This window comes from Rhinopithecus roxellana, chromosome 6 (genome assembly GCF_007565055.1).
Source record: "Rhinopithecus roxellana isolate Shanxi Qingling chromosome 6, ASM756505v1, whole genome shotgun sequence".
Taxonomy (NCBI): domain Eukaryota; kingdom Metazoa; phylum Chordata; class Mammalia; order Primates; family Cercopithecidae; genus Rhinopithecus; species Rhinopithecus roxellana.
Genome location: NC_044554.1, coordinates 35,869,228 through 35,890,447, shown reverse-complemented (window position 1 = coordinate 35,890,447; position 21,220 = coordinate 35,869,228). Strand labels below are relative to the sequence as shown.

The 21,220-nt window shown below is 36.6% G+C and overlaps 1 long non-coding RNA gene across 1 annotated transcript in view; it reads right to left on the bottom strand.

Moving 5' to 3' along the window:
* The window catches only part of LOC104675368, a 59,684-nt gene that overhangs the window by 29,445 nt on the left and 9,019 nt on the right, over positions 1-21,220 (bottom strand). The window contains exon 2 of the long non-coding RNA XR_749768.1: positions 11,637-11,742. This is a non-coding gene — a long non-coding RNA (uncharacterized LOC104675368). The remainder of the gene's footprint in view (positions 1-11,636; positions 11,743-21,220) is intronic.

The following is a 21,220-nucleotide window of genomic DNA, read 5'->3' as shown; positions in this document are numbered from 1 at the left end:
AAAACACTCTTCAGGATATCATCCAGGAGAACTTCCCCAACCTAGTAGGGCAGGCCAACATTCAAATTCAGGAAATACAGAGAACACCACAAAGATACTCCTTGAGAAGAGCAACTCCAAGGCACATAATTGCCAGATTCACCAAAGTTGAAATGAAGGAAAAAATCTTAAGGGCAGCCAGAGAGAAAGGTCGGGTTACCCACAAAGGGAAGCCCATCAGACTAACAGCAGACCTCTCGGCAGAAACTCTCCAAGCCAGAAGAGAGTGGGGGCCAATATTCAATGTTCTTTTTTTTTTTTTTTTTTTTTTTTTTTTTTGTGAGGCGGAGTCTCACTCTGTCGCTCAGGCTGGAGTGCAGTGGCCGGATCTCAGCTCACTGCAAGCTCTGCCTCCCGGGCCCACGCCATTCTCCTGCCTCAGCCTCTGGAGTAGCTGGGACCACAGGCGCCCGCCACAGCGCCCAGCTAATTTTTTTGTATTTTTAGTAGAGACGGGGTTTCACCATGTTAGCCAGGATGGTCTCGATCTCCTGACCTTGTGATCCGCCCGCCTCAGCCTCCCAAAGTGCTGGGATTACAGGCGTGAGCCACCGCGCCCGGCTAACGTTCTTAAAGAAAAGAATTTTCAACCCAGAATTTCATATGCAGCCAAACTAAGTTTCATCAGTGAAGGAGAAATAAAATCCTTTACAGATAAGCAAATGCTTAGAGATTTTGTCACCACCAGGCCTGCCTTACAAGAGACCCTGAAGGAAGCCCTAAACATGGAAAGGAACAACCGGTACCAGCCATTGCAAAAACATGCCAAAATGTAAAGACCATCGAGGCTAGGAAGAAACTGCATCAACTAAAGAGCAAAATAACCAGTTAATATCATAATGGCAGGATCAAGTTCACACATAACAATATTAACCTTAAATGTAAATGAACTAAATGCTCCAATTAAAAGACACAGACTGGCAAACTGGATAAAGAGTCAAGACCGATCAGTCTGCTGTATTCAGGAGACCCATCTCACATGCAGAGACATACATAGGCTCAAAATAAAGGGATGGAGGAAGATCTACCAAGCAAATGGAGAACAAAAAAAAAGCAGGGATTGCAATCCTAGTCTCTGATAAAACAGACTTTAAACCATCAAAGATCAAAAGAGACAAAGAAGGCCATTACATAATGGTAAAGGGATCAATTCAACAGGAAGAGCTAACTATCCTAAATATATATGCACCCAATACAGGAGCACCCAGATTCATAAAGCAAGTCCTTAGAGACTTACAAAGAGACTTAGACTCCCATACAATAATAATGGGAGACTTCAACACTCCACTGTCAACATTAGACAGATCAACGAGACAGAAAGTTAACAAGGATATCCAGGAATTGAACTCATCTCTGCACCAAGCGGACCTAATAGACATCTATAGAACTCTCCATCCCAAATCAACAGAATATACATTCTTCTCAGCGCCACATCGCACTTATTCCAAAATTGACCACATAATTGGAAGTAAAGCACTCCTTAGCAAATGTAAAAGAACAGAAATTATAACAAACTGTCTCTCAGACCACAGTGCAATCAAACTAGAACTCAGGACTAAGAAACTCAATCAAAACCACTCAACTACATGGAAACTGAACAACCTGCTCCTGAATGACTACTGGGTACATAATGAAATGAAGGCAGAAATAAAGGTGTTCTTTGAAACCAATGAGAACAAAGATACAACATACCAAAATCTCTGGGACACATTTAAAGCAGTGTGTAGAGGGAATTTTATAGCACTAAATGCCCACAAGAGAAAGCAGGAAAGATCTAAAATTGACACTCTAACATCACAATTAAAAGAACTAGAGAAGCAAGAGTAAACACATTCAAAAGCTAGCAGAAGGCAAGAAATAACTAAGATCAGAGCAGAACTGGAGGAGATTGAGACACAAAAAACCCTCCAAAAAATCAATGAATCCAGGAGTTGGTTTTTTGAAAAGATCAACAAAATTGACAGACCGCTAGCAAGACTAATAAAGAAGAAAAGAGAGAGGAATCAAATAGACGCAATAAAAAATGATAAAGGGGATATCACCATGGACCCCACAAAAATACAAACTACCATCAGAGAATACTATAAACACCTCTACGCAAATCAACTAGAAAATCTAGAAGAAATGGATAATTTCCTGGACACTTACACTCTCCCAAGACTAAACCAGGAAGAAGTTGAATCCCTGAATAGACCAATAGCAGGCTCTGAAATTGAGGTAATAATTAATAGCCTACCAACCAAAAAAAGTCCAGGACCAGATGGATTCACAGCTGAATTCTACCACAGGTACAAAGAGGAGCTGGTACCATTCCTTCTGAAACTATTCCAATCAATAGAAAAAGAGGGAATCCTCCCTAACTCATTTTATGAGGCCAACATCATCCTGATACCAAAGCCTGGCAGAGACACAACAAAAAAAGAGAATTTTAGACCAATATCCCTGATGAACATCAAAGCAAAAATCCTCAATAAAATACTGGCAAACCAGATTCAGCAGCACATCAAAAAGCTTATCCACCATGATCAAGTGGGCTTGCTTCATCCCTGGGATGCAAGGCTTGTTCAACATTCGCAAATCAATAAATGTAATCCAGCATATAAACAGAACCAAAGACAAGAACCACATGATTATCTCAATAGATGCAGAAAAGGCTTTTGACAAAATTCAACAGCCCTTCATGCTAAAAACGCTCAATAAATTTGGTATTGATGGAACGTACCTCAAAATAATAAGAGCTATTTATGACAAACCCACAGCTAATATCATACTGAATGGGCAAAAACTGGAAAAATTCAAAATAATAAGAGCTATTTATGACAAACCCACAGCTAATATCATACTGAATGGGCAAAAACTGGAAAAATTCCCTTTGAAAACTGGCACAAGACAGGGATGCCCTCTCTCACCACTCCTATTCAACATAGTCTTGGAAGTTCTGGCTAGGGCAATCAGGCAAGAGAAAGAAATAAAGGGTATGCAGTTAGGAAAAGAAGAAGTCAAATTGTCCCTGTTTGCAGATGACATGATTGTATATTTAGAAAACCCCATTGTCTCAGCCCAAAATCTCCTTAAGCTGATAAGCAACTTCAGCAAAGTCTCAGGATACAAAATCAATGTGCAAAAATCACAAGCATTCTTATACACCAGTAACAGACAAGCAGAGAGCCAAATCAGGAATGAACCTTCCATCCACAATTGCTTCAAAGAGAATAAAATACCTAGGAATCCAACTTAAAAGGGATGTCAAGGACCTCTTCAAGGAGAACTACAAACCACTGCTCAGTGAAATCAAAGAGGACACTAACAAATGGAAGAACATACCATGCTCACGGACAGGAAGAATCAATATCGTGAAAATGGCCATATTGCCCAAGGTTATTTATAGAATCAATGCCATCCCCATCAAGCTACCAATGAGTTTCTCCACAGAACTGGAAAAAACGGCTTTAAAGTTCATATGGAACCAAAAAAGAGCCCGCATTGCCAAGACAATCCTAAGCCAAAAGAACAAAGCTGGAGGCATCACGCTACCTGACTTCAAACTATACTACAAGGCTACAGTAAGCAAAACAGCATGGTACTGGTACCAAAGTAGAGATATAGACCAATGGAACAGAACAGAGTCCTCAGAAATAATACCACACATCTACAGCCATCTTATCTTTGACAAACCTGAGAGAAACAAGAAATGGGGAAAGGATTCCCTGTTTAATAAATGGTACTGTGAAAATTGGCTAGCCATAAGTAGAAAGCTGAAACTGGATCCTTTCCTTACTCCTTATACGAAAATTAATTCAAGATGGATTAGAGACTTAAATGTTAGACCTAATACCATAAAAACCCTAGAAGAAAATCTAGGTAGTACCATTCAGGACATAGGCATGGGCAAGGACTTCATGTCTAAAACACCAAAAGCAACGGCAGCAAAAGCCACAATTGACAAATGGGATATGATTAAACTAAAGAGCTTCTGCACAGCAAAAGAAACTACCATCAGAGTGAACAGGCAACCTACAGAATGGGAGAAAATTTTTGCAACCTACTCATCTGACAAAGGGCTAATATCCAGAATCTACAAAGAACTCAAACAAATTTACAAGAAAAAAACAAACAACCCCATCAAAAAGTGGGCAAAGGATATGAACAGACATTTCTCAAAAGAAGACATTCATACAGCCAACAGACACATGAAAAAATGCTCATCATCACTGGCCATCAGAGAAATGCAAATCAAAACCACAATGAGGTACCATCTCACACCAGTTACAATGGCAATCATTAAAAAGTCAGGAAACAACAGGTGCTGGAGAGGATGTGGAGAAATAGGAACACTTTTACACTGTTGGTGGGATTGTAAACTAGTTCAACCATTATGGAAAACAGTATGGTGATTCCTCAAGGATCTAGAACTAGATGTACCATATGACCCAGCCATCCCACTACTGGGTATATACCCAAAGGATTATAAATCATGCTGCTATAAAGACACATGCACACGTATGTTTATTGCAGCACTATTCACAATAGCAAAGACTTGGAATCAACCCAAATATCCATCTGTGACAGACTGGATTAAGAAAATGTGGCACATATACAACATGGAATATTATGCAGCCATAAAAAAGGATGAGTTTGCATCCTTTGTAGGGACATGGATGCAGCTGGAAACCATCATTCTTAGCAAACTATCACAAGAACAGAAAACCAAACACCTCATGTTCTCACTCATAGATGGGAACTGAACAATGAGATCACTTGGACTCGGGAAGGGGAACATCACACATCGGTCCCTATCACCGGGAGGGGGGACGGGGGAGGGATTGCATTGGGAGTTATACCTGATATAAATGAGGAATTGATGGGTGCTGACGAGTTGATGGGTGCAGCACACCAACATGGCACAAGTATACATATGTAACAAACCTGCACTTTATGCACATGTACCCTAGAACTTAAAGTATAATAAAAATAAATAAATAAATAAATAAACCCCCAAAATAGGTACAATTATGTGTCATTTAAAAAGTAAACATAATCTATGAAAAGGTAAAAATAAAAAATTTTTCAACAATGAAGAGAAGTTTCAGAGATGACATAATGTTAAAAGTAAAATAATTTTTAATTTTTAAATAAAAACTACTAGACGTTATTTAGCACAGATTATTCAAAAATACAGGGGTGAACATATAATTTAAATTTATGAAAGAAACAGCCAGAAGGACTAAAAACAAAACAGTAAAAAGTAGTTGCTATTAAGAAATAGAACCCATGAGTAAGATGCTAGAGATGTTGGAAGGGAAATTTTCTGTCTGTATTTTGTAACTGTATGCATTGATTTTTATCTGTATTTCAATATAAATGGATTTTTTAACAATAAAATACTCAAATTAAACAAAAATGAAATTTTAAAAAATAATATTTATTTTCAGTGACCATCAGGCTTCTAGACTGTGATTGGTTCTGTCAGCACTCTGAGAAAAGCAAGACAGAAGTCAGACCCTTGAGCAGCTCCTGAAAAATTTGGAACCTTGGATTTGTGGTCCAACCATTTTCTTTCCAGTGAAAAGCTGTGAGCTGAGGTTCTTCTTTATCCACTTACTGTATGCAGAGTTAGTGAAATGATTTGTGGTGAGTGCCCACATACTAGGTCAAACCACTGCCTTTGTTCACAGTAGCCCTGAGATGTTTAGTGTATGTTGCGTTCTGTCAGTGCTCCTAGACAGGTGATACCAGAAAGCTAGTTCCTCAACAAATAGCTGAAAAAGGTGGAATGTTTAATGCATAGTCCAGCTTCCTCCCTAGGGAGAACTTGGGAACTGAGGGGTTTTCTCACAACTGAGTGGAACTGTGCCATGAATGGGGAATTATAGTGAAAGCATGTCTGATCTATGGTATGCAAAATAACTGAGGCACGACAAGGACTTCATTCATATGTAGGTCATACTCACCAGACATTAACTGGGTGCATGACATTGATCATCCAGTCTTGAGAAAACAGCAAGCACAGAATGATCTATTGGGACTCATATTGCATGCACACTTTTCTCTGCCCATTTTCCTTGTTCTCTTCACTCATTTGGGGGCCTTGAGCTCATATTAAAAACATTTTCCTCAAACTTGTCTCCAGTTCTGGGTTAGCCCTGAAAAATCATCACTTAATTCTTCTAGCACTATCTCCTAGATCTCAATACCCACCCTATACTCTTTTCATACTCCTTCCCTAAACTACCGCAACGCTAATGAAGTTGCAGCCTTAGAACTCCACAGGTTGCTACACTCTCTCAGTTTGTGCCTCTTTTCTTCCTCCTTGAGCTTCTCCTTCCTCTCAATCCCATGGGTCCTTCCTGTGTTGCAGCTTCACATTACCCATAGTCCTGCATCTTCATATTTGAACTTCAGATTTAGAAGTCCTAAAAGCTATTTTTCATTCCTTTCTACCCCTAAGTGTGACCCAGTCCTTCTTTGTAATGTTTAAATGTCATAATTTAAAAAATGATAATTGTATTACACTACAATGAATTATCCCTGTGTAACTAAAGACACTGTAAAACAAAAAAGTAAATTGAATTAAACACACACACACACTAGGAGCAAATATTTGCAACATATATTATAAACAAATGATAAGATGCTGTACATCTAAAAATCTCCCATAAGCTGATAATGGTGGTGTGAGAGGGTGGTACAACTCAAGAATAAAATAGATAAATATTATGAAGGCAAGTCACAAAAGAAGAGTAAAGATATTTAAGCAGTAGACAGGGAGAAAGTCCCCTAAGAAAACAGCAATCAGTAAACAATTTAAAACTAGGAGACTTCATTTACTACTCATGAGTGTTGCTAGTGTTAACAAGGATTAGGAGAGTATAACAGCTCCATACATTGCCATAAAGGGTGAAAATAAACATGCCCTCTAGAAATGCTGATGTTGGTAACGTTTTATTGCAACGTATTTAAGAAAATTGGGCAGTGTATGTAAGATTAAATCTCAGTGGTAGGAACACTATTGTGTACTTCTTTACAGCCTTTACTTTTCTGTTTGATCAATTTCATAGACAAACAAATAGGAAAAAAAAAAAAAAAAAAAAAAAAAAAAAAAAAAACAGTAAATAGGTCCTAAGAAAAAATAAGTACATTGAGTCTACCAGGCAAAATAACAGTGAGTCTGTAAAGCAGAGTAACAGAAAGAACATAACTTACTTACATTGTTCGATTAGGACAGTTCTCTCTGACACCTTAACTTTTAAAACTCATACTTTGTATTTAGATATTTCCTGAGGCACAATTGGGAAAAGAGCATTCGAGGCAAAGAAAGGACAGATATTAAAGCTCTGAGAAAAGTAAGAGTTTGAACATTTCTAGAAATAGAAAAAAAAAAAAAAGCCGCTTTGGCTTGAGTACAGTGAAAGATGATATAGACCTGAGAGAAGGTCACCACAGTAAGGAATATTCATTTTATTCACACACAATAAGAAACCAGTCAAATGATTTTAAGAAGGGAAATGCAGAAAACAAGTTTACATTTTAAGACTGCATTAGATTATGGGAAGACTAAAGGAAGACTCTAGGAGACACTAAATCGAAGGTGGTTGTTGTTCTTCAGGAAAGAAACGATGGTAGTGTAGACAGAAGAACGTGAACCAATCTAAGATATTGTTTGAAGTGGAATCATTGAAATGGGAAAGGTTCCCTTGTCCCCCTCGCAGGGCATACGATGGGGGTGTGTGGCTCGCTTCTTCAGTGGCCTGCTGCTTAAACCTTTAGGGGAGTATACAGATGGCAGACTGTGGGACTCCGAAGTCACGGCAGTGTCTAGGGGTGAATGTTTACAACTCCTGAAGCCCCAGTGGGTGTGTAACAGGGTGCTCTCTTAGTTGCCATCTATAGGCAGCTTGTGTTAACCAGCTCAATTAGACTCCCTTCCTTATCACAAGGACAGAGGGATTCCTATATACAGGGCTTTCTTCTCTTAGTGTACTGGCAGAATCGGATCACATGTTGGCTTAGAGAATGAGTGCAACGTTTTGTTGTAGAAGTAGCTCTCAGGAGATCCGGGAGCCAGAAGGGAGATGCTATTCCCCTGGAGTCAGACTTGGCCTGACTCTTCTCCAACCACCCCAGCCAAACTCTGTGTCATTCCACTGGTGAATGGCCTGCCTGAGTTCTGGTATCTGTTGGTGTGCTCCTCCCCTGGTGTGCTCCTCTCCTGGTGTGCCCCTCTCCACAACCAGCCGCTTGCATCTTCTTCCACTGATGTGCTTCTCTCAACATCTGGCCACCTCTGTGCATGCTAGGGTCTCGGGTTTTTATATACCCAGGATGAGGGAGTGGCAGGGTCTTGGAAAATGCAACATTTGGGCAGGAAATACCTGTCCTCACTGAAGTCCGTGGGGGTGGAACCCTAGCCAAGGACCCGCCTTTCTCTATCCAGCACTTCTCTTCCCACCTTCCATATCATTTAAAGTGGCAATGCTCTTTCCTTCCCAGCACTGCCATATCTTTGTGTCAGACTGCATAGAGAAAGTGGAGAGGAGGGTTTTGAAGGGTGACAATAAGCCTTCTCACTTAGGAAAATGTAGAGAGACAAAGAAAACTGAAAAGGTAAAGATTCAAGTAAAGGGTAGAAGAATAAAGAAAGTCAAGTCACCAACATAGAGAGATATGTGTAAACACCCCAAACAGATACAAAACCAATAAATGATCAAAATATATCTAGCAGTACAATGTAATGTATAGCTTACTTTCTCTTTCAGCATTTTTTAACATAAAAGTGTTTACTTCTTTCAAAATCATTCATTTATAAAATTTGAGTGTTTTTTATGTTGTTTCAATTAATTTTGATTCTTTCAAATATATATTAATTCATTTATCAGAATTTTTTAAATGTGCATATTCTATTAGAGATTGAATAGGCTATTAGCTACTGTAAGCTTCTATTGATTCTTTTGAAGAATATTAATGATTTTTTTCTTTTTTTTTGAGACAGAGTCTTGCTCTGCAGCCCTGCTGCAATATGCAGGGGCTTGATCTCAGCTCACTGCAACCTCTGCCTCCTGGGTTCAAGCAATTCTCCTGCCTTAGCCTCCTGAGTAGCTAAGACTACAGGCATGCACCACCATGCCTGACTAATTTTTGCGTTTTTAGTAGAGATGGAGTTTCACCATGTTGGCAAAGCTGGTCTCGAACTCCTGACCTCAGATGATCCACCAGCCTCGGCCTCCCAAAGTGCTGGGATTATAGGAGTGAGCCACCGCGCCCAGCCGAGATTTGAAATTTTTTTGTTTTTTTGTTTTTTTGTTTTGCTTTGTTTTTTGTTTTTGTGTGTGTGTTTATTTTTAGAGAAAAGAGAAAGACTTGCAATTAGGTGATGTCCAAGAAGATAAATGTCATTTAAGATATTTTTAAATCAACATATGTTTCATAAGCTGTCCACAGAAGATTCATTGATTTTTAAATCACTCATTTGCTCTTTTAATGATATGATAAAGACTCTGTACCCTAAAAGTAGGTAAAAACAATTACAGTTATACAATTAGCTAAGTTTTTGAGCACTTACCATATGTCAGACAGTGCACAAAGCAATTTAAGAGCCTTGTAACAACTCTTGTGCTAAGTATTGTTATCCTCCATTAACGGATATAGAAATAGAAGTAAAGTGGAAAAAATGGTGTACTTTGGAAAATAAGCCAAATGAGAATGCAGTTGTCTACTTGTAGTTCTACATGCCAGACAGCCAGACCTTTCATAAACCCAAAATTTGGAGGAAGAGTGTCCATTAAGGCAATTTTTCAGACATGGAATAGGAAGTGATTCTTATTTGGTTCCATATTATTGTAAAGTAAGTCATCTCTCTCACCTATGCAGGTTATTTAATAGTAATTTTGGATCCATGGAATCCAAAAAAGACTATATTTTTTGTTGTCATCATGGCAGTTGTACAATAATCATATTTTCATTTCCAATAGCCAGATTATTGGTCTTAACTGACGAGCATAGCAAACACATTAAAATAGACTGAAGTTGTTTCAGAAATCTTGTAAGAGACAATGCAAGGGAAAATATTTAGTATATGGATTTGTTAAGTAAGGCAGGTTTGCATTTATACAAGATGCCTATATTTGAAAACAACATAACATGATAAAACTATGCTCTTTTAACTATTGTGTTAATATGTGTTACATTGTTATAATGAATACCTGAGTCTGGGTAATTTATAAATGTCAGAGATTCGGCTCATTATTCTACAGGCTGCACTAACATGACACCAGCATTTGCTCAGCTTCTGGTGAGCCCTCAGGAAACTTCTCCTCATGGTAGAAGGTTTAGGGGGAGCAGACCTGCCACATGGTGAGAGAGGGAGAAAGAGAGCAAGAGAACAGGGTAAGAGGTGCCAGACTCTTAAACAACTAGCTCTTGCATGAACTGATAGAGTGATAACTCACTTGTTACCACAAGGATGGCAAAGTCATTTATGAGAAGTCCACTTTCATGATCCAAATACCTTCCACCAGGTCCACCTCCAACACTGGAGGTCACATTTCGACATGAGATTTTGAGGGTACACACATCCAAATCATGTCAGTTTTCATACTATAGTCAACCTAAATATGTTATGTTTAATACATCAGTTTCTACTTTATACTTACAGATACTGATGAAAATACCCAGAGGAAAAATGATTCTAATATTCATGCAGTTAAAAACAAAACAAAAATTAAGTTATATATTAGTAGTTTGACAAATTATCAAATCCATAGACTTTTCATAAGGAGTAATATTCTCACTTTACCACAGTAAAAGATTGTAAGGTTGCATTTGTCTTAGGACATCAAAAACTTTTACTTTCTTAAAATTGAACTCATAGGTTACTATTTCCTTCCAGTTTTTGAAAATCTCAGAGCACAGAACACTCCACACACAAAAAAAGTTAGCATTTTTATCTTCTCTCTGTAAGATTCCCTTCAGAATCTATGTAAGGTTCTTTTCTGCCAAAGGAAGATACGCTTGCCTATAAAAATGTTTAAGTTGATTTTTCTTATAATATCAGGATCTACGAAATACTAAATTTGCCATAGTTCCTGTCTCTTTTTCTATTCCAAGCAATGTTTTCAAACTAACGAACTATGGATTTAGCTTATTCTCAGCAATGCCCAAATAATATGAACAATCTTTTTATCTTATTGTTTGACAGCATTCATTGACCCATATGCCTAGTCAGTTTAAATGCACTATTGCACCATAATACATAAGATATAACTGCTCCCGTAACACTACACTGCTAGAAATAAAAACAGCACATTTCCAAATATGAAAATTATTTTTAAACCTCCCTTACTAATAGCATCAATTGAAAGATATTTGTTATCTTTAAATGGAACTTTTGAATTCTTTATAATGGTATGAAGTCTTTACTATTCGTAAAGGGATTTTTCACCATTCAGATGACCTTTGTTAGAATCCTAAAAAGTTTGGCTATTTTTGGTTTTCTTTTGTTAGTTTTTACATCTAAACAACTTTTCATTTGCACAAGAAGGGACTAGAGACCACACAGGCCTAGCATATTTTTGGGCATTGGTATTCCTTTTAATCTTTACCTTGTAGCTATATCAAAGCCGTAATTGTTTGCTAGCCAGCAAAATCTAATGGCTCCCTCTGGTCAAAAACTGTCAACAGCAATCTATCCAGCAGTGGGGGCATTGCCTGAAATAGAAAAAGCATCACATATGGTCATATTCCTTGGTGAACTACAAACAAGGTAAGGCTTAACATTTTCAAACACAAAACCATTACTAACTCCACATAGTAAGACTGGGGCACTAACATATCATTGCTAGAGAATTTTGCTTTTTGGTTCATCATTTCTCTCCTGTAGGTCAAAGAATACAGCAAGATAGTACAAGTAACTACACTGTTTTTTTTTTTTTTTTCTTCCCTTGATTTCACAGTATAGCAATAAGTCTCTCTTAGATGTTAGATCATGATTTATTAGGTGTCCAAAAGCAAACCCGTACTCCAAAACGTATAAAGAAAACAGGCTTCAAATGATCAGTCCAGATTTCCTGCTAAGTGTAAAGACTGCTAAATTCATTAGGAAATCTAACAAAGAAAAATACTACGATTTTTTTTATTTGCTCCACAAACTGTAAAGTTCTGTTTAGAAATTTCTGAGGTAGGTGGTTTATTTAACATTTGTATTATCACAATAGTATTGTATAATCCTACTGACACAGTTCAGTGTAATGACTCTAAACATCAAACCAGCTATCGAACGTCATGCTGAGTTTCCCATCCAGGCTAATTAGAATTCTTGTCTTCTTAAAACATTTGCACTCTTGGCATTCCAGTGGTTTTTCCACTTGTGGCTGGGCCTTTGGATATTTCTAAGTCAGAATGAGCTGCATGCTGCTAGCTTTACATGCCTCTTGGTTCCTTCTGCCCTCTCACCTGAATGTCAGAAATCTTTTAGTAATTCCTCAGAATGAAATCAAAGAGTTTCTCTTAGCTCAGTTTAGAGGCATCCAAATGGAAGCAGCAAACTAAAAACAGAATATTCACCAAGTAGTTTTTATACATTCTAGAATCTCCTCTTTGTTAACCCACTTTATATAATATATAATATAGGATGGATTGTGGATTGTTCTCTTATTAGAAGCAAAATAATTCATATATAAATAAGCAATGCTGCACTTGATGTAGTGCATAAAATATGTGTTCAATTTCAATTCATCTAAAAGAATGATAACATAGGAGTAGACTTCAGGTAATAAAAGGAAGAAGAAAATAGTCTTGGATCAGTAGAAGAGGAACTCATTTTGTACACATTTGACATGAAGAATAGACAGTGTACAATGTAAAAGTAAGAATTTGTACTGCTCTCTGTCTATTATGAGACATAATAAGGCTCTGAAAGTTCCTGCAACAGAAGCATATGGTGTGTGTTTTTACTAACATTTTTCTAATGCAAAAATTTCCATATACCACTGGTAGGAAATTCATTCCTCAATATATAGTTTAGGCAATTCATTAAATGCTGTTGTGTCCTTTTGTGAAAGTCTTCAAAGCATACGTGCCCAATTCCATTTCAGAGATTAATAAAAGCAACTGATGAAAAGTTTTATTGGAATCTGCCATTGGTTTAATCACACTAGTTCATCTCAGAGCTGAACTAAAAATGGGATAAGTCTTTAGTAAAATTCAAATGCAAAAGGGTGGCTTTGGTTCAGTGAAAGCGTGATAACATATTTGGTATTTTGTCTGCTTTCCTGACACATTTCGCCAAGGTTCAGTGAACTGGTAGTATGTTTTGCTCATTATAACATCTTCAAGTATTTCTAAGATGTCTGGGGTTTGGCATGCTCCAAAGATACCTTGCCAAGCTCATTTTCCACTATTATTTACACCCATATATTTTTTCAAGGAAACGGTTTGAATGTTTCTGATTAAATAGAGCTATTGAATGTACAAATGGCCCCATTTAATACACTATAAGTAACTTAATTCAGCTTTTGAGGGAAAAATAAAAAATAGTTTACATTTGCTAATAATCTAAAATTTGAGAGATTTGGATTGTATCTAACCTTAAATCAAAATATCATTAAATCCTATAATTGAATAAGACACATTATTATCATGCTTAGCCTCCATGCCATTTTCCATTCATTTTGTCATCTCTGTCCGATTTACCGTATCTCATCCTATACAACATTTTAAGTACTTTAACATATGTATGCCATTTCACTACCAATGCTTTCCTGATTACCCTTTAAGTAATATAAGTTGGTAATAAGAGTAATTGTTTACAGAGAAGGCTACAATTCCTCTTGCCAAAAACCATACCAAATAATAGGTGGAATTGTTTATGTACTTTCCTTAGGCACTGTATGTTAAATAGTATATTAAATATAATGTCTAACTGTGTATAAGTATATATCACATAATACTGCAACGGGCAGAGAAGTGCTGCATCGAGAAGGGTGGTTCCCTGGCCAAAGCTCCACCCTCGAGTCTGTGCCCACCGACCTAGGTGAGGACAAGCACTCTTGTTTTCATGCCTAAATGTTGCTTTTCCAAGACCACCCTGGCCTACCACGCCCCCATGCCTATAAAAACCCTGAGATCCTAGTGGGCACAGACACAAGTGGCTAGATGTCTAGAGGAACACCCTGACAGAACCCATCGTCAGATCCTGGAAGGCCATCCACAGAGGAATGACGCAGACGTCAAGGCAGAAGGAGAGTCTGGCCGCTGGGCTGCTCAATTCCAACTTCCCACTCCATTCCCTGCTGTCCTCCCCATTCAACTCAGTGAGAGCTACTGAGAGCTACTTCCACTCAACAGAACTTTGCACTCATTCTCCAAGCTCATGTGTGATCCAATTTTTTCAGTACACTAAGGCAAGAACTCAGGATACAGAAAGCCCTCTGTCCTTGCGAATAGGCAGAGGTTCTAATTGAGCTGATTAACGCAAGCTGATTAATGCAAAGGAGAAACAGATTCCAGTTGACTATTTTTAGAGTCTTCTAAGGAAAGAGACAACACAGGCTCCCAGAATATATATTTTTTAAAACCCACGATAATCTAAACAAATTTGAAGTGCTGGTTCCTGAATTATTTTATTGAAACTTATCAGCATCTCCTCTATCAACATTTCTTTCTTTTTGAAAGGCACTCTACATGATTTTGTGGGAACCTATCGACAGTGTTCTTCAAACTGAGAGACATGTGTACCCAGGAATACATACTTACCAAGGGAGAAGCTGACATGGACACTTTTTAGGCAGTCACTTTCCAGATCATACTCTCACTTTCATAGATACTATTTGCTAAAATCTATTTGCCTGAGAAGACACTTGCTGTAAAGATGTTCTGTCAGTTCCCACGCTTTCTGACCAACTCCCTGTCATCATTCATTGTCACTTATTTTGTACTACTAAACAAAAAACAATTAAATTTACTGTTGCCTAAGAAGCATCCTTTAACTTCTAACATGTGTACGAAAACTAAGACATTTGACAGATCTTGGTCATGTCAATTTTTAGACTTCCCCAAAATTGAAAATGTGCATGACTTTGCTGATTGGGTAACAAACGCTTTTACAATTCAAGTGCTTTCCAATATTTGCTTTCAACAAAATTGAAAGATGGTCAAATACGGTTGTCGGTTAATAAATCATTAAAAGTAATGTTTGGTAAATGATCACAATACAGTTTCCACATACAATACAAAATGGATTTAGATAATTAAGTGATACAACTATGTTAGAATTCCTTGTATTTCCATCTATTTATTTATTTGAAATATGAAAATGTTAGTAACTACTGACATTTCTGAAAATAAAAAAGGGAAAACAATTAAGGCTGCATCTTGGATGATTTTAGAAACAAGTCATATTTACCCATGCATGCATAAAATAATTAGAGGGGAAATATCCATACTCTCATTAAAAGGTGAAAAAAAAGTTTAAAAATTATTTATCAAAACAAGTACTATATATACTCAGTTATTCTAGCAAAACTGAATACAAAAATATTTTTGAAACTCATAGTTTACAATTATCAATTTAAAAACTTGTTCACATATTTTTGTTGAATGTGTTTTTTTTTTTTTTTCAATTTGCTTTGTCTGCCTAGAATAAGGGAACAAGTAAAAAGAAAAATTGTTTAAATCATTCATTTGTCAAGTAAAAAAAAATTGTTTAAATCATTCATTTGTCATTAAAATGTCTACTGATTATATGATGGTTTGATATGATTTGATATAATAAGTATTAATACTGATATCACTATTAAGGCAAGTTTAGACCCTTACCTTAGTAATGATATTAAGTATTAATAGAATTATAAAAATAAAAGTAGAGGAAAACAGAAAACTAGAGATAACTTTTTAAAAATTAGGCAACTATAATTCTAGCTGCCCTAACACATTTTCAATGTTTTTCTTATAGTTTGATTACTATTTTTATAAAATATAGCAATCTATATTAAATCATTGATAAATTTTATTTTAAAATTATAAATAAATTAAGTTTAATTAAAATTAATTAAATTTTGATGTATTCTAAATTTTATTTCTACAAATTTCAAGGAAAAATATATGACAGAGGGATCATCAGTGTTAACTTGTTTAGTGACAAATTATAGTACAATTAATGGTGGGTCAAACTGATATTGCATAAATTCTGCTATGATGTACTATGAAGGATATAATTTCATCAGTTTTTATTCTAGTCAAAAATGCTTCGTTTGATTTTATAAAGCTTTTAAATTTAACTTCTAGCAAAATGAAAAATAAAGTAAAATACCTCAAAAGGAATCAAGCAGACAAACCCAAGAGGCAGGACATTCTTCTGGACAGCTGCTTCATTAATTTCAACAAGTTCATATGACTAAAACTGATACCTTATAATAGATATTCCAGAAATAGCCCAGATTGTGAATATAAATTTGGTATAAGACAAAGGTGAGACTTCAAGTCAGTGAGTAAAATATACTAGTTTTTAATAATCAAGATCTTGTGATGAAATAGCCATGTAAGAAAAAATAAACAAATTTTGTTCCAGTCTTTTTTTTTTTTTGAGACGGAGTCTCGCTCTGTCACCCAGGCTGGAGTGCAGTGGCCGGACCTCAGCTCACTGCAAGCTCCGCCTCCCGGGTTCACGCCATTCTCCTGCCTCAGCCTCCCGAGTAGCTGGGACTACAGGCGCCCGCCACCTCGCCCGGCTAATTTTTTTTGTATTTTTTAGTAGAGACGGGGTTTCACCGTGTTAGCCAGGATGGTCTCGATCTCCTGACCTCGTGATCCGCCCGTCTCGGCCTCCCAAAGTGCTGGGATTACAGGCTTGAGCCACCGCGCCCGGCCATTCCAGTCTTACCTATTACACCAGAATAAATTTTAAATGGATTAAAAATCTAAAATGAAAAAACTGTATACCAGTGCTAGGTAAAAACAGAGGTTAATTTCACTGTTGAGAAAATTGTTCAAACTATGACAATTTATAGACAAAATAGTAGACAATATTGATAAATTTGTTCATATAAAAATTTGTAAATGCAAAAAAATTCAGTGTAAATGGCAAATGAGAAACTGGAAATATGTAATGCACACAAAAATAGTTAGTATGTGAAACATATTAATATCTTCTAAAAATAAAGAAAAGCCTTAACACTATAGAAAATAGGCAAAATATACAGATAGCTCAAAAAGTATGAAAATTTAAATGCTTTTAAAATATGAAAAAATGTTCTGCTTTGTTCATAATATGAAAACTGCAAATTAAAATACTCTGCGATCCAATTTCTCACATATTGAATTGGCTAAAATCCAGAAGATTGACAATGTCCTCTGTGGGTAAGGATGAACAAAACAGTCTCATACATTGATGACAAAAATGCAAAATGTTCAAAACCACTATGAAGGGAAATTTAATAAAGTCTAGCAACATTTATGCCTTTGTCTTGTGACCCAGCAATCCCACTTTGAAGAACATATCCCAAAGATATACTGACAAAAATATGAAAAAGAGAACAACATGTACAATGCCATTTATGCTGCAATATCTGAATTGTAAAAACTGGGAAAAAAACAAATGTACGTAAGTATGATACTGCAGTTGGTTGAATAAACACAGTATAGTAACACAATAGAAATCCTGATAATATTAAAATGACAAATGGAATACCTCAACAAACTACTAAGAAGTTTTCTCTAATATATAGTTAGATATAGAAAGCAAGTTCAAGAAAAGTGGGTATAATATGTGATCGTTTATCTAAGAAAGAGACAACATAAGCAGGATATTATGTGTAAATAGCAAAATGTTAGGATATAGGCAACATGTATTGGCTAGGTTAATATATGCATATGTATATCGGTATGTTAAAAGCTGGAAAGTAATTTTAAATTTAGAAAATATAGAGATAACGACCGGGCATGGTGGCTCACACCTGTAATCCCAGCACTTTGGGAGGCCGAGACAGGTGGATCACCTGAGGTCAGGAGTTCGAAACAAGTCCGGTCAACATGGTGAAACACCGTCTGTACCAAAAATGCAAAAATTAGCTGGGTGTGTTGGCGTACGCCTGTAATCCCAGCTACTCGGGAGGCTGAGGCAGGAGAATTGCTTGAGTCCGGGAAGCAGAGGTTGCAGTGAGGCAAGATCGGCTACTGCATACCAGTCTGGGTGACGGAGCGAGATTCCGTTTCAAAAAAAAAAAAAAAAATATATATATATATATATATATATATATATATATATATACATATATATATATACACACATATACAGATACATATGGGAAAAGGAGAGACAAGGCTTAGAGGGAAAGAAATAAGAGTTGGCCTTCTCCGACTATACTGTGTTTTGTAGATTTGTATTCTATATCCATGAAAATGTTTTGCATAATTCTAAAAAATATTTTAAGTGGAGAAAAAATAGTAATTCTTAAAACCTGAAACAAAGTGAAGCAAATTAGACTATATATTGATTTGATGATAAAACCACACATAGTGAAATTATTCCAAATGCCTTTAAAATACAATAATTTGACTGTACACCCCTACACATACAGCACAAGGAAAAAAATTTTTAAAATATTAATAGACTGTATTCAATAGATTTTTTAGTCTACTACATGTGATTCATTATATTATTACTTTTATTCTGACACATGTAACTACATATGCAAACACATGTACAGGAAATGTGTGTGTATATGTACATGTCTTTTTAGATACTTAAAAAACCCATATCCACATGTTTACATATACATAGTATGTATATTGATGTTATTGTGTTATATTTTTAAAAGAGCACTTTTTTGCTTTTTTGTTTATAATTTTTTTAATTTTCATTTTTATGAATAAATAATTGTACATATTTATGGCATACATGTGAAAATTTGATATTAGCATACAAGGTGTAGATCAAATCAAGATAATTCGGGTATTGATCACCTCAAGCATTTGCCATTTCTTTGTGTTAGGAACATTCTAATTCTACTGTTTTAGTTATTTTGAAATATACATACATTATTTTTAACTGTAGTTATCCTACTGTGATACCAAACACTATTTCTTATTCCTTCTATCTAAGTCCATTTTGTTTCCACTAACCATATGCCTTCATCCCTCAAACCCCTGCGCTACCTGTCCCAGCCTCTAGTGACCATCATTCTATTCCCTGAAAGAGCACCTGTCTTACAGATATATAACTGTAGTTTTACAGATAAAGTGATATGAGGCCAGGCGTGGTGGCTCACGCCTGTAATCCCTGAACTTTGGGAGGCCGAGGCGGGCAGATCACCTGAGGTCAGGAGTTTGAGACCAGCCTGACCAACATGGAGAAACGTCGTCTCTACTAAAAATACAAAATTAGCTGGGTGTGGCAGCTCATGCCTGTAATCCTAGCTACTCAGGAGGCTGAGAAAGGAGAATTGCTTGAACCCGGGAGGCAGAGGTTGTGGTAAGCCAAGACTGCACCATTGCACTCAACAAGAGCAAAACTCCATCTCAAAAAAAAAAAAAAAGAGGAAAATGATATGATAATATTAAGACTAGGATTTACTGCAAATAATTTAGTTTTGTTTTATGCAGGGACAGGAAGTATGGGGATAAAGGATTGACTTGAGTTAACATATGTTGAAATTAGCTGATGAGTACACAGGAAGTCATCCTATTCTGTTTTATAAATGTTAGAAGTTCTCAGTGATAAAACATTTTTAAGAAGAGACAGTAGAAAAACATCCTAAATTAAGAGGTTTAAGAAATGTCTAATAAAGGGAAAGAAGATTAAGAAACATTAAAAGCAGAAAAAGCCAGGCGCGGTGGCTCATGCCTGTAATCCCAGCACTTTGGGAGGCTGAAGTGGGCGGATCACAAGGTCAGGAGATGGAGACCATCCTGGCTACCAAAATGAAACCCCATCTCTACTGAAAATACAAAAAAATTAGCTGGGCGTGGTGGCAAGCGCCTGTAGTCCCAGCTACTCAGGAGGCTGAGGTAGGAGAAAGACGTGAACCTGGGAGGAGGAGCTTGCAGTGAGCCGAGATCATGCCACTGCACTCCAGCCTGGTCCATAGAGTGAGACTCTGTCTCAAAAAAAATAAAAAATAAAAAAGTAAAAAGCAGAAACAGTATTTTGTCTGGAACTAGCCACGGATTTGAACATTTTGGAGTCCATTAAGATAATTTAAATGTAAATTATGTATTTAAAAGTTATAATTTTACAGAAATAGAGAAATGAAAATAGATGCTGGTGAAAAAAAAAAAACAGGTCACAAGAGAATGTAAGATAAGATCAGAAAAAGAATAAAATATAAATACTTACACATAAAAAGATCCAAAATTCAATATACTAGTTATGTTTTAGATTGGGAAAATATTAATTTTGTTGCTTCATTTTTTTCTACAATGTATATTTACTATCAGTAATAATAGAAATTTGTTTTATTTAAAAAATAAAACATAGATTCAGTTTTTCTCAATTTTTTCTATACTAGAGTCAATGATATTTTTCTTTTACATAAATGTAAAACATTATTATAATCATTAAAATGATTCCCCTTATCTTTCATTATATCTGAGAATATAAATTGTCCCGACCTGCAGGACAGTTGAACAGACCCTGAAAGGGGGAGTGGGAATGGAGGAGACAAGAAAACACGAGAAATGGAGACAAGACAAATAGCCTGATCAAGTCTCGTTTAATGGTGGCGGTGCAATGCCTTATATAGGCTGGCAGAGGAAGAGGTTGGGCCAGGGCGGTGACAGGAGGCTAGGCTTACTCAAATTACAATTGCGCATGCGCCGTGGGTTTGTAATTTTCCCGGGCGCGGGATCGCGCCTGCGCCCTAGGCTGCATATCTTCCTGGGCGGGAAAAATGTTTGCGCGCGCGCGGGAAAAGTTAGCGCGCGCGCAGGAAAGGTTTAGGCGCGCGCGGGAAGGGTTTAGGCGCGCGCGGGAAGCGTTTAGGTGCGCGCGGGAAAGGTTTTGTAATAAAGAACCCGGAAATGTGCTGTCTTGTCTCTGCTTTGCGGAGATCAAGCAACAGAGGTCGGCTAATTCTGGGCCTCATGGCTCCGGACAATAAATCCTTTGTATTAAACAAAAAGAACATTTAAGAGAAATAGTATCAATCAAATTGAGTGAAAACTGAAGTCTTAATTATTTATTATTTTATAA